Source organism: Heterocephalus glaber, unplaced genomic scaffold (assembly GCF_053883595.1).
Source record: "Heterocephalus glaber isolate CG9 unplaced genomic scaffold, H.glaber_assembly_v1.0 deba00001662, whole genome shotgun sequence".
In the NCBI taxonomy this organism is placed as follows: domain Eukaryota; kingdom Metazoa; phylum Chordata; class Mammalia; order Rodentia; family Bathyergidae; genus Heterocephalus; species Heterocephalus glaber.
The window spans coordinates 6,428,764-6,441,723 of record NW_028258403.1 but is presented as its reverse complement, the minus strand read 5'-3'; positions in this window follow the sequence as shown (position 1 = coordinate 6,441,723).

Here is a 12,960-nt window from a genome sequence, read left to right as displayed (position 1 = left end):
CCACTTCACTCCAGAAAGAATGGCTGCTATCATGAAATTAACCAATAACAAATGCTGGTGGGGCTGTGGGGAAAGAGGAACCCTGGTCCACTGCTGGTGGGAGTGTAGCCTGATGCAAGCACTGTGTAAATCAGTATGGAGATACCTCAAAGAACTAGGACTGGAAGTCCCATTTGACCCCGCTATTCCACTGCTGGGGATCTTCCCCAAAGAATTAAAAGAATCATACCACAGTGATATATGTATGTCCATGTTCATAGCAGCACAGTTTGTAATAGCTAAAACTTGGAAACTGCCTGAATGCCCATCAACTGGAGACTGGATAAAGAAAATGTGGTTTTTCTATTTAATGGAGTATGACTCAGCCATAAAAAATGAGAAATTAGAGACATTTATAGCTAAGTGGATGCACATTGAGGCAATACTCTTAAGTGAAATAAATAGGACACACATGTGTAAATACTGAATAGTTTCTCTGGTGTGAGAAACTGAAAGTGTTTATAAGGACTAAATGTATAATAGGTCATGTGAAATAGGAAGAAAAGGGGCAAAGGGGAAGGAAGTGGGAGGGCTAGGGGAAAGGACAGAAGGGAATGAGGATTAATATGAGAAAATGGAAAAATAGGAACAAAATCTTTGTAAATAGGGAGGACTAGAGGGGTTGAAGGGAGGGCTGGGCAAGGGTGAAAAATAAGAACCAAGAGAGACTATGTAAAGGTGTAAATTTCCAATGATGAATGTCATTATATTGTATACCTAAAATGTACCAATGATTAGAATGAATAATCGATAATGCAAAATAGGAAGAAAAGGTCCAAAGGGGTAGGGGTAGTGGGAGGGGCAGTGGAAAGGAAAGAAGGGAAAGGAAAAATGATGAGAAATGGAAAAAATGGAAATAAAATCTTTGTAAATAGGGAAGGATGGAGGGGGTGAAGGGAGGGCTAGGAATGGGGAAAAAATAAGAACCAAGATGCATTATGTAAAGGTACAATTCCCAATGAGAAATGTAATTGTGTTGTATACCTACAATGTACCAATAAAAGAATTTAATACAAAAAAAGAGAAATATCTAGAAATCAATCTAACAAAGGAAGAAAAAGACCTGTACACTGAAAACTACAAGCCTCTGAAAAAAGAGATCAATGAGTATATAAGATAATGGGAATACATCCCTTGTTCCTGGGTAGGAAGTACCATATAGTGAAAATGGCCATACTTCCAAAACTGCTATATAAATTCAATGCAAAACAGATTGAAATTCCAACAATATATTTCACAGAAGTAGGGAAAACAATCCAGAAATTCATTTGGAACCAGAAGAGACCTAGAATAGCAAAAGCAATTTTAGGCAATAAAGTCAAGGTAAGGGGTATCACAATCCCCAACTCAAAACTATACTACGAAGCTACTGTGATAAAATCAGCATGGTACTGGCAAAGAAACAGACCTGAGAGTCAGTGGAATAGATTAGAAGATGCAGAAACAAATCCAGACATACTCAGCCACCTCATCTTTGACAAAGGAGCCAATCACCCTCACTGGAGGAAAGATAGTCTCTTTAATAAATGGTGTGGGAAAAACTGGATTTCAACCTGCCAAAAATTAAAACTAGACCCATGTCTATCACTATGAACTAAACTCAAATCAAAGTGGATTAAAGATCTAAATATTAAAACAGAAACACTAATCTTACTGGAAGACACGTTACGCAGAACTCTTTAAGACACTGGCATAGGAAAGCACTTTATGAACAAAACCTCAGTATCATGGGAATTAGCAGAAAGAATCAACACCTGGGATCTCATATTATTAAAAAGCTTCTGCACTGCAAGTGAAACCACCGAAAGAGCTAAGAGACAACCTAAAATTGGCAAAAAAATTTTAGCAACTGTACCTCAGATAAAGGACTACTATCTAGAATATATAAAGAACTTAAAAAGTCAGACCCCCCCAAATCCCCAAATTTAAAGACCCAATTCAAAAATGGGTGTCTGAAATAAACAGATATTTCTCAGACAAAGAAGTAAAAGCAGCAAATAAATATATGAAAAAATGTTCAACCTCACTGATCATTTGAGAGGTGCAGATGAAAATAACACTGAAATTCCACCTCACCCCACAAAGAATGACTGCTATCAAGAAATCAACCAATAACAAATGCTGGTGGGGGTGTGGGGAGAAAGGAACACTTCTCCATTGTTGGTGGGAGTGTAGACTGGTGCAACCACTGTGGAAACCAGTATGGAGATACCTCAAAGAACTAGGACCAGAGGTCCCATTTGACCCAGCTATTTCCCTCCTGGGGATCTTCCCAAAAGAATTAAAAGAATCATACCACAGTGATATATGTGCACCCATGTTTATAGCAGCACAGTTTGTAATAGCTAAAGCTTGGACACAGCCCACCCAAGTGCTCATCAACTGGAGACTGGATAAAGATGTGATTTTGTTATAAAATGGAGTACTACTCAGCCATAATGAATGAGAAACTAGAGACATTTATAGCCAAATGGATGCATATAGAGGCCATACTCTTAAGTGAAATAAATAGGACACACTGGTATAAATACTGAATAGTTTTTCTGGTGTGAGAAAGAAAGTGTAAATAAAGATTAAAATGATTAAAATGAATAATTGATAATTTGAAATTGGAAGAAAAGGTCAAAAGGGGTAGAGGAAGTGGGAGGGGAAGGGGAAAGGAAAGAAGGGATAGGAAAAATTATGAGAAAAGGAAAAAATGGAAATAAAGTCTTTGTAAATAGTGAAGGGTGGGGGCAGGAAGGGCGCACAGGTAATGGGGAAAAAATCCGAACCAAGATATATCGTGTACAGATACAAGCACCCGATGATAAATGTAAATATATTGTATACCCAAAATGCACCAATAAAAGAATTTAAGGAAAAAAAAAAGTCCCGGGGAAGCTAGTAGGAAGTGGAAAAGGAAAGAAGGAAGAAAATCAAGAGCCCAGACAAGTTTCTCAGACAGAGGCTGTGCTGTATCCTGAAGGGAAAATCTGGAGTGTAGGCTGCACCTCTGTTCTCAGTCCTAAAGCTAAGGACCTCAGTTTTCTACCTCTTAGTCACTGGTTAAGGATGATTATCTCCCCTTGAAAATAAATTCCCAAGTATTTTCAGCTCTTTGGTGCATTGGTAGTGTTGATCTGAAGACAGTTTTCTAGAAATAAACTGGAGATGTGTTCTCTTAATGTGACATGACATCAAAGTGGGTGGGTGGAGCAAAGAAAAGTCATGAAAGAGGAATCCTAAGGGATTTGAGTGCAGTGCTGAAAGTGTTCATTATACCTAGGCACAGTTTCTGCTGCTGCCTTTCTTTATTTGAAACTCCTGGATGCCATAGATCAAGGAACTGTAGCTCCCTGTGGGATGGAAAAGAGCAGAGAAAGATGGAAAATTGTCTGAGAATAGCCAATTGACTCACAGCATATCATTAAAAATTTCCCCTAACATTATGTGTGCTCCTAGGTCTATTTCAATGATTATACAATAGACCACTGTAAAGATGTATATATTCATTTCTGTAGCCTCCTTTTTTAAAAAAAAATTATCTCTTTTTCCCTAGTATAAACATTATTATGGAAAAACCCTGCCATCAGAGTTTAATTTATTCTCTTTGTTTTTTTCTTCAGGGAAAATAATGTTACCACTTTAATAGGCTATGAAGATGAGGCTAGTCATGACGTTAGTCAGACGTTATTGCAACATGTAAAATTCTTAGCATGAATATATGTTAGCAGACATATATTCCAAATGGTGTTTCAAAGTTAGTTGTTTGAAAATTTGAACATATTTTTGGGCTAAAATTATGTTATAGTTTGTATTTTGATTTCTAGTAGATCTTGTGTATCAGAGTTTACTAGAGGAATAAATTTAATAAATGATATATAAAGGGTTTACTAAATAAACTTATAATGACTGCCTTGGAGTGAAAGAAGGCAAAATGTCTGCATACAAGAGAGTTGGAGGACCCAGTTGAAGTCAAAGGCTTGGAATTCACTGCAGTGTCTGGTGTGTACATGTTGGAGAGCCAAGGGATCTGAGTTGGAAGGCTGAAGAATGTGCAATGGAAGTCTGAAAGAACTGGAGGCAAATGTCCAAGGCAATGGTAAAGAGCAGAGCTTCTCTGAATAAGCAAAAAGGTGGGACAAATAGTACTACGTGGCCTACATGGCAAAGGCAGAATGTAGCGTGATTGTTTTACTATTGGGGCATGTGCATGAAGGGAACAGGGAAGGATACACCATGTAATTGTCTCCTGGGGCTGTGCAATCCAGGGTCTACAATTGTACTCTATGGAGGAGAAAGGGAGTAGGGAGGAGAAAGGGAGTAGGGAAGAGAAAGGGAGTGGGAGGAGGAGAAGAGCCATCTTCAGGCTCAACCCACGGCACCCTATTATTAGTATTTTATAGTATGGTACATTTATCACAATGAATGAACCAATATGATCCATTTTTATTAGCTGAAGCACATACTTTTCAAGTTTCCTTAGTTTTTGCCATGTATATATATGCAATATATATGGTGATCAAAGCACATGGCGAACATTTGAATGAAAAAAACATGTAGTACAGTAAAGTACATATTGGCAAGGATAATGGGATAAAGGAATTTGGAGTGGATGAGACTATTTTGAATATTTTGAGGGAGATTAATAACAATGTGTCTTTTACTGCAATGAAGTTTTTGGTTTAAACATTTACTGTATGTTTTGATCACACAATGTCAATCAAATGTTTATGGCAACATCTGTCAACAACATTACTGTATGCCCTCATCTACCTTATTCATCAGATCTAGCACTGTGGGACTTCTGGCACTTCCCCAAAATCAAAATAACCATGAAAGGTAAATGTTTTGAATTGATTCAGGACATGAAGGCAGCTGTGATGGCACGACTAAAGCCACTCATGAAAGACTTTCAGAATTGCTTCAGACTGTGGCAAGAATGATGGGGTAAGCATGTTCAAAGTGAGAAGGAGTATTTTGAAGGGGCTTGATGGCATTGTATATTGTAATACATTTTTTAAAAATACACCACATTTTTTGATTGTACCTTGCATATTTTCTGTTCCAAGATCCCATCTGGGACTACAGGTAGTCATCATATCTCATTAGGCTCCTCTTGGCTATGGAAATTTCTCAGACTTGTTTATTGTGAATGATGATTTTGAGGCAATTTGTTCAGATACTTTATAGGTGTTCTTCAGTTGGGGTGTGTCTGGTATTTTCTTCATGCTTAGACCAGGATTGTTGGTTTCAAAGGCTACCACAGAGGTAAAATGCCAGTCTCATCTCTCATGTCAAGGGAACATAGTTTACAACTGATGACACAACCTTGATCTCCCAGCTGTGGTGGTACTTTTTGTCAGGTTTCTCCACTATAACTTTTCTCATAGCCTTTGGAAGAAAGTTACTATGCACAACCGCCATTTTAGAAGTGTGTAGTTATTACCTTATAGTCCAGCTGAATGTATAGCTGAATCAAAGGAAATCAATGTGTGAGAAATATCTGCACTTCCATGTTTTATCATAACACTATTTGTATTATTAAGATATGGAATACACCTATATAGTCATCAAAGGATAAACAGATAAAGAAAATGTTGCAAAGATACACAATAGGATGCTATTACTCCATAAAATAAAGAAATCCTGTCATTTGCAACAATATGGAAGAGTTGAGAGAACATTTTGTTAGAATTCAACTAACTGAGGCCCCAAAAGACAGATAGTGTATGCTATCACTTATGCATGGAAACTAAAAACATTGATGTTATACAAGTACAGAGTAGAATAGTGATTACCAGTCTATAAAGGGTGAGGAGAATGAAGGGAGGATGATTAAAGGGCAGAGGGGTGCAGCTGGATTGAAAAAATGTCTTTTAATGTTTTATAACACAGTAGGGTATCTAGGATGGGCAATTAATTGTAACTTTCTAAACAGGTAGTAGAGAGGATTTTTAAATGTTACCAACACAGAGAAATGATAAATATTTAAGCCAATTATAGTGATAGGATCATTAAACATTATACACATGTATTGAAATATCATATTCTACCCCATTAATTTGTATGTTATTATGAGTCAATTAAAAAGAAGCAAAAAACAAACAAACAAGAAACGGGATTATGTTTCATCTTCTTCAGGGTAAAATCTTTACCTAAATTATTTTAGCTTTAATGGATTGTCATCTTAAATGTCTTTCTTTAAAAATTCTAGGTTTTACTCTGTTAATATAGATTTAAAAATGAGGAAAATAATTACTTCCCACAACCATTTCCTTAAATTAAATTAAATCTTTTAGTAAAAGCACCAAACTTTTAAGTCACTTTTAAAGATAGGTCTTGGTATCTGGAAGATACTAATTTGACAGTGTGTGTTTCCAGCAATAGATTTATATATACTGTGAAGGCTATTGAAAATTTTCTATGTTACTTTTGTGCATATTTAATGATCAAATGAATTATTTGGTATCATATGCAAATTTCCAACTCAAATGAGGAGAAAATCTTTGTACAGAAGAGATTCTTTTCCTTTTCTCTGGCAGAGTTTTGTGTTGTATGTCTTCATTACTTCCACTTGGAAGAGATTAATTTTTCACTGTTGATATATTCTGGGTTTTATATGGAACAGAACTCTTGAGTAGAAAAGTTATTTTACTCTTCTATTGCAGAGCTTTTGATATCCATCATAATTCCTGTCATATCCTGTGGATATTACTTTGACCATTGCAACCAGAAATCCTGATGTAATCAGTTCAGTCTTCAGGGAGTTTTTTGAATCAAAACCATTAGAGTCTCTAAATGAGCCCTGTTAGTGGCCCTCCCTGGGTTGTGCTCGCTGGCAAGTTTCTATCAGTAATTAGATCTTTCATTCTTGGGATTGAACAAGCACTACTTGTCATACTAGGATGCTGCAAGTTTTGGAGCTTATTTGTGAAATAAAGGGAAACAGAAAATGCAAACCTTACTTGGGCAATAAAGGCTATTAAATATTGAGCTTTTTGTTTGTTGGGGATGTCATTTAATTTTCCATTTATAGATTTAGACAGAAGATTCAATTTATTTTATGCTAAAGTAAAACTTTATAAATTCTTTTCCATGTGTCATATAATTTTCATGTTCCAAATAGAAAGCTCTGAGTATATTGTTTATTTTGCTTTTGAGATATCCATTCTCTCTCTCTCTGTCTTGCTCTTGTTCTTGGTCCCTTTCCTCTCCCTCTCTTTTCCTCCTTCCCTTTCCGTATTCCTCCCTTCCTCCCTCCCCTCTCTAATTCTCTCTCTTCCTTTCCCTTTCTTTATCTCTGCCCTCTGTGTCATGATCCATAATATATTTGTATAAAGGTGATATACAGAATTGAAGGAAATGGATAGGATTATTATAAACACTGGGAGACTGAAATGAGAATAAAGTAGATTATGGCTACAATCGTTTAAAGTGTTCAGGGATTCTGATACTGGTATTTAAAACATTCTGTGTACTTCATCTTTGGGCCCAGCCTTTACACAGGGTCAATTATCCAGTAGGCACATTTTTGGTTTGTTTCAGGGAAGATACATGCTCCTGGTTTCTAAGACGACTGGGAAAAGTACTAATGGATCAGTGCAAACTTGTTTTAGCTAGAAAAATAACTTTATAAGTATAATTCTGATTTTCTAGACTTGGGATTGTCCAGAAAGATCTTTATTTTTATTTTTATTTTTTTCGTTTTCTTTTTTTTTCTTTTTTCTTTTTTGTATTAAATTATTTTATTGGTACATTGTAGGTATACAACACAATTACATTTCTCATTGGGAATTGTACCTTTACATAATGCATCTTGGTTCTTATTTTTTCCCCATTCCTAGCCCTCCCTTCGTGCCCTCCACCCTTCCCTATTTACAAAGACTTTATGTCCAGTTTTTCCATTTCTCCTCATTTGTCCTTTCCCTTCTTTCCTTTCCCCTGCCCCTCCCACTACCCCTACCCCTTTGGACCTTTTCTTCCTATTTTGCATTATTGATTATTCATTCTAATCATTGGTACATTTTAGGTATACAATATAATGACATGTTTTATATAGTTTTATATAGTTGGGTGCACTAGTTTTTGGTGCATAGATATTTACGATTGTCATCTCTTCCTCTTCATTCTTCCCTTTACAAGGATGTAGTGTCCTTCCTCATCTCTCTTAATCAGTGTTGGTTTGAAATCTACTTGATCTGCAAAGAGAATAGCTACTCCTGCTTTTTTTAGGTTCCTGTCACATGGAGGATTGTTTTCCACCCTTTAACATTCAGTCTATGAGTTTCCTTTTGAATTAAGTGTGTTTCTTGTATGCAGCATATTGTTGGATTTTGCTTCTTGACCTATTCTGCCAGTCTATTGCTTTTGATTGGTGAATTGAGACCATTAACATTGATGGTTATAACTGAAACGTATTGACTTGTCATTGCCATGACTTTTTCTTTTTGTTGGGTTCTCCCCCTTTACATTTAATTTCTTGTCATGCCAGATGGGTTCATTCTGCTTTGCTTCCTGGGGTTGTGATCCTCAATGTCTGTTCCTAGGCTATTGTGTAAAATTCTTTGGAGTGCTGGGTTGCTATTCACAAAGTTCCTAAGGTGCTCTTTGTCGTGAAAGTATCTTATTTCTCCATCCATTTTGAAAGATAGTGTTGCAGGGTACATCAATCTGGGTTGGAGGCTGTTTTCTTTTAGGGCTTGGAATATGTCACTCCACGTTCTTCTTGCCTTGGTGGTTTGTGTTGAGAAGTCTGCTGTGATTCTGATTCTTTGTATGTGATTTGTTTCTTTTCTCTGACTGCTTGTAGAACTTTGTTCTTCTGTTGTGTTTCTGGAATCTTAACAATTATATGGCTATGTGTAGATTTTTTTTGGTCAAGGCTCTTTGGAGTCCTATATGCCTCACTTATCTGTATATCAAGCTCTTTTCCCCTGCTTGGGAAGTTTTCTGCCATTATTTCTGTGAAGAGATTTTTTTATGTCATCTGCACTCTCTCCTGTTTCTTCTTTGAGCCCAATCAGTCTTATGTTATTCTTCTTTGCATCATCTAGCAGCTGCAGGATTGATTTCTCATGTTCCCTTATAATTTGGAAGCAATTTTTCTTTTCCTGGTCACTAATTGCAATCTTATCTTCCATATCTGAAATTCTGTCCTCACATTGGCTCATTCTGCTGTGTAGACTTTCAGTGGAGTTTTTCATGTCTTGGAAATCTATTTGCATCTGTTTTGTGGATTCCATTTGTTTCTTATGTTGGGATTCCATCATGTTCCTGAGCTCCCCTCTAGATTTATTAATCATGTCTTGCACTAGGGGCACAATTTCTCCTGTTATCTGAGAAATTATTTCTGATTTCATTTTTTCCAGATCCCCTTTTGTTGCCACTTCAGTGGGTCCAGGTTGTTGGGTATCAGAGTGTTCCATCTCATTTCCCTTTGGGGTTGCTGTAGGTGATCTGGAAGTCTGGTTTTGTGACTTATTTACATGTTTTCTCATTTTGACTGGGGCAGGGGGCTGTTAGCGCCTACACAGATTACCTCCTCTGAACTGGGTGAGGTGGGACAGGGGCCGGGATCAGCAGTAGGGGTGGTGACCCGAAAGCCCTTTCCTGTGGCTGGGAGCAGCGGGCAGGATGGTGACCGGTAAGTCCCTTCCTCTTACCCAGGAACAGTGGGATGGTGGCTCAGAAGCCCCTACCTCTGGGCCGGGAGTGGTGGGAGGGATTGTGGCCTGGACGCCCCTTCCTCTGGGCCAGGAGCAGTGGGACAGAAGGTGGCCCAAAAGCCCTTTCCTCTGGGCTGGGAGCAGTGGGAGGGAAGGTGACCAGGAAGCCCCTTCCTCTGGACCAGGAGCAGTGGGATGATGAAGGCTCAGAAGCCCCTACCTCTGGGCCGGGTACAGCAGGACTCAGTACCTTGGTCTGGTAGTCTGGTTTCTTCTGCATCTTTGTAGTGTGGAACCAGGTGGCTGCCTGTCTGCAGCGGGGTGATTTGCTGTCTTCTGTGTGACTCAGGACCTCGGTAGGGCATGCACAGACCTTCCTGTGTGCAGGGGGCTGATTTGGCATATTCCGCATGACTGGGGACCTCGGTAGAGCATGGGCAGACCTGCCTGTCTGCAGCGGGCTGATTCAGTGTGTTCTGTTTGACGCAGGACCTCGGTAGGGCATGTACAGACCTCGATATTTCATTTTTTTTGATGCTATTGTAAAAGGAATTGTTTCCCTGATTTCTCTCTTATGACTCTTTTATTTGTGTACAAGAAGGCTATTGTTTTTTGAATGTTGACCTTGTATCCAACGACTCTACTGAATCTGTCAATTAAGTCTAGAAGTCTTTTGATGGAGTTTTTTGGGTCTTCCATGGGACATACTGATAAGTGAGACATATAGAACTTCAACTAGCCATGATCAAAAAAAATCTACACCTAGACACAACTGAAAAAGACAATGAAAGTCACAAGTCCATGAGGCTCAACACAGCAAAGCCACCAGGCAAGGCAAATAACTAAAGGGAAAGAGGGAAAAATAAAAAATAGAAGAGCCAACAGCAGTAAAACATCATGACAAGGATGAGGTAATATCTATCAATTGTAACCATCAATGTTAATGGTCTCAATTCAACAATCAAAAGAAATAGACTGGCAGAATGGATTAAGAAGCAAAATCCAACAATATGCTGTATACAAGAAACACACCTAACTCAAAAAGAAATTCATAGAATGAAAGTAAAAGGATGGAAAACAGCTCTCCACATGACAGGAACTCTGAAAAAGGCAGAAGTAGCAATCTCATTTGCAGACAAAGTAGATTTCAAACCAAAACTGATTAAGAGATGCAAAGATGGTGACTACATCCTTGTGAAGGGAACAAGAGGAAGAGATGACAATCCTAAATATATATGCACCAAATACAAATGCCCCTAACTATACAAAACAAATATTAATGAACATGAAAAGGCAAATAAGCACAAATACAATTGTGGTAGGGGATGGACCTCAATATCCCACTATCACAAATAGACCATCTAGACAAAAAATCAACAATGAAATTCTAGAACTGAACCAAGCTGTTGAACAAATGGACTTAATAGATGTTTAGAGTGTTCCACCCCACAAAATCAGAATGTACATTCTTTTTGGTTGCACTAGGGTCATTCTCCAAAGTAGACCTCCTGCTAGCTTATAGGACATGTTTAAGTAAATGTAAAAGAATTGAAGTTATCCCCTGTATATTATCAGACCATAGTGCAATAAAATTGGAGATCAATAGCTTAAGAAACCACAAAACCCTCACAAACACATGGAAATTGAACAACACTCTCCTGAACAACCAATGGGTCACAGAGGAAATTAAAGAAGAAATTAGACAGTTTCTACAAGTAAATGATAATGCCAGTACAACATACAGGAATCTATGGGACACAATGAAAGCAGTTCTACGAGGGAAATTCCTAGCAGTGAATGCCCATATTAGGAAAACAGAGAGAGCTCAAATAAACAACCTAATGCTGAACCTCAAGCTCCCAGAAAAAGAGGAGCATGACAAACTCAAAGCTCATACAAGAGAGGAAATTATATTTTAAAGATCAGAGCAGAAATCAATGCAATGAAGACTAAGAGGATGATGCAAAAATCAATGAATCAGAGTTGGTTTCTCAAAAGAATAAATAAAATCAATAAACCTTTAGACAGCTTTATCAAAAAAAAGAAAAGAAAAGGCTCAAATCCATGCAATTAAGAACAAAAAAGGTGAAGTCACAATAGATCCAGCAGAAATCCAGAGGATCATCAATACCTACTTTGAGAACCTGTACTCTAATAAAATTGAAAACACAGAAGAAATGGACAGATTCCTAGATACATACAAATTGCCAAAATTAAATGAAGAAGATATAAAAATTCTAAAAGCTCCAATTACAATCAGTTAAATTGAAAACATAATTAAAAACTTACCAACAAAGAAAAGCCCAGGTCCTGATGGCTTCACTGTTGAATTCTACAAGACATTTAGCAAACTATCACCATTACTCTTTAAACTCATCAAGGAAATTGAAAGGGAAGCAAAGCTTCCTAATTTGTTCCTGGAAGCAAGTGTTACTTTGATTCCAAAACCAGGGAAAAACCCAACCAAAAAAGAGAACTACAGGCCAACCTCCCTAATGAACATAGATGCAAAAATCCTCAACAAGATACTGGCAAACAGAATACAGAGTGTCATCAAGAAGATCATACACCCTGACCAAGTCAGACTTATCCCAGGGATGCAAGATGGTTCAACATATGTAAATCAATAAATGTAATACACTATATTAACAGAATCAAGGACAAAACCATATGATCATCTCAATAGATGCAGAAAAAACATTTGACAAAATCAAGCACCCATTCATGATAAAAACCCTACAGAAAATTGGAATAGAAGGTCTTTATCTCAACCCAATTAAGGCTATCTATGAAAAACCAACAGCCAACATGGTCAAAAACTGAAAACTTTCACACTAAAATCAGGACCAAGACAAGGACATCCACTATCACTGCTCCTGTTCAATACAGTTCTGGAAACATTAGCCACAGCAATTAGAAAAGAGAAAGAAATAAAAGGAATAAAGATAGGAAAGGAAGAAGTTAAACTGTCATTATTTGGTGATGATATGATACTTTACCCAGCACTTCTTAATAATTTCTTGGATGCAAGTCTTTGTCCCTGAAGAACTCTGTCTACCATAGTAGAAAAAAAGGAAACCTGTAGGGTATTTCTTACTCTCCCTTGGCTTCAGCAGAATCCCTGGCAGAAGCTATATCTCTTCCTTGGCTCTGTCAGGTAGCCCCCAATGCAGTTGTTCAATGAAAGTGCACTCAAGTCTCTTAGGTCAAGTTTAGTGTATTATTGGGAAGAATTGGACTATGATTTGGATAAAAAATATGGGTATAGCTC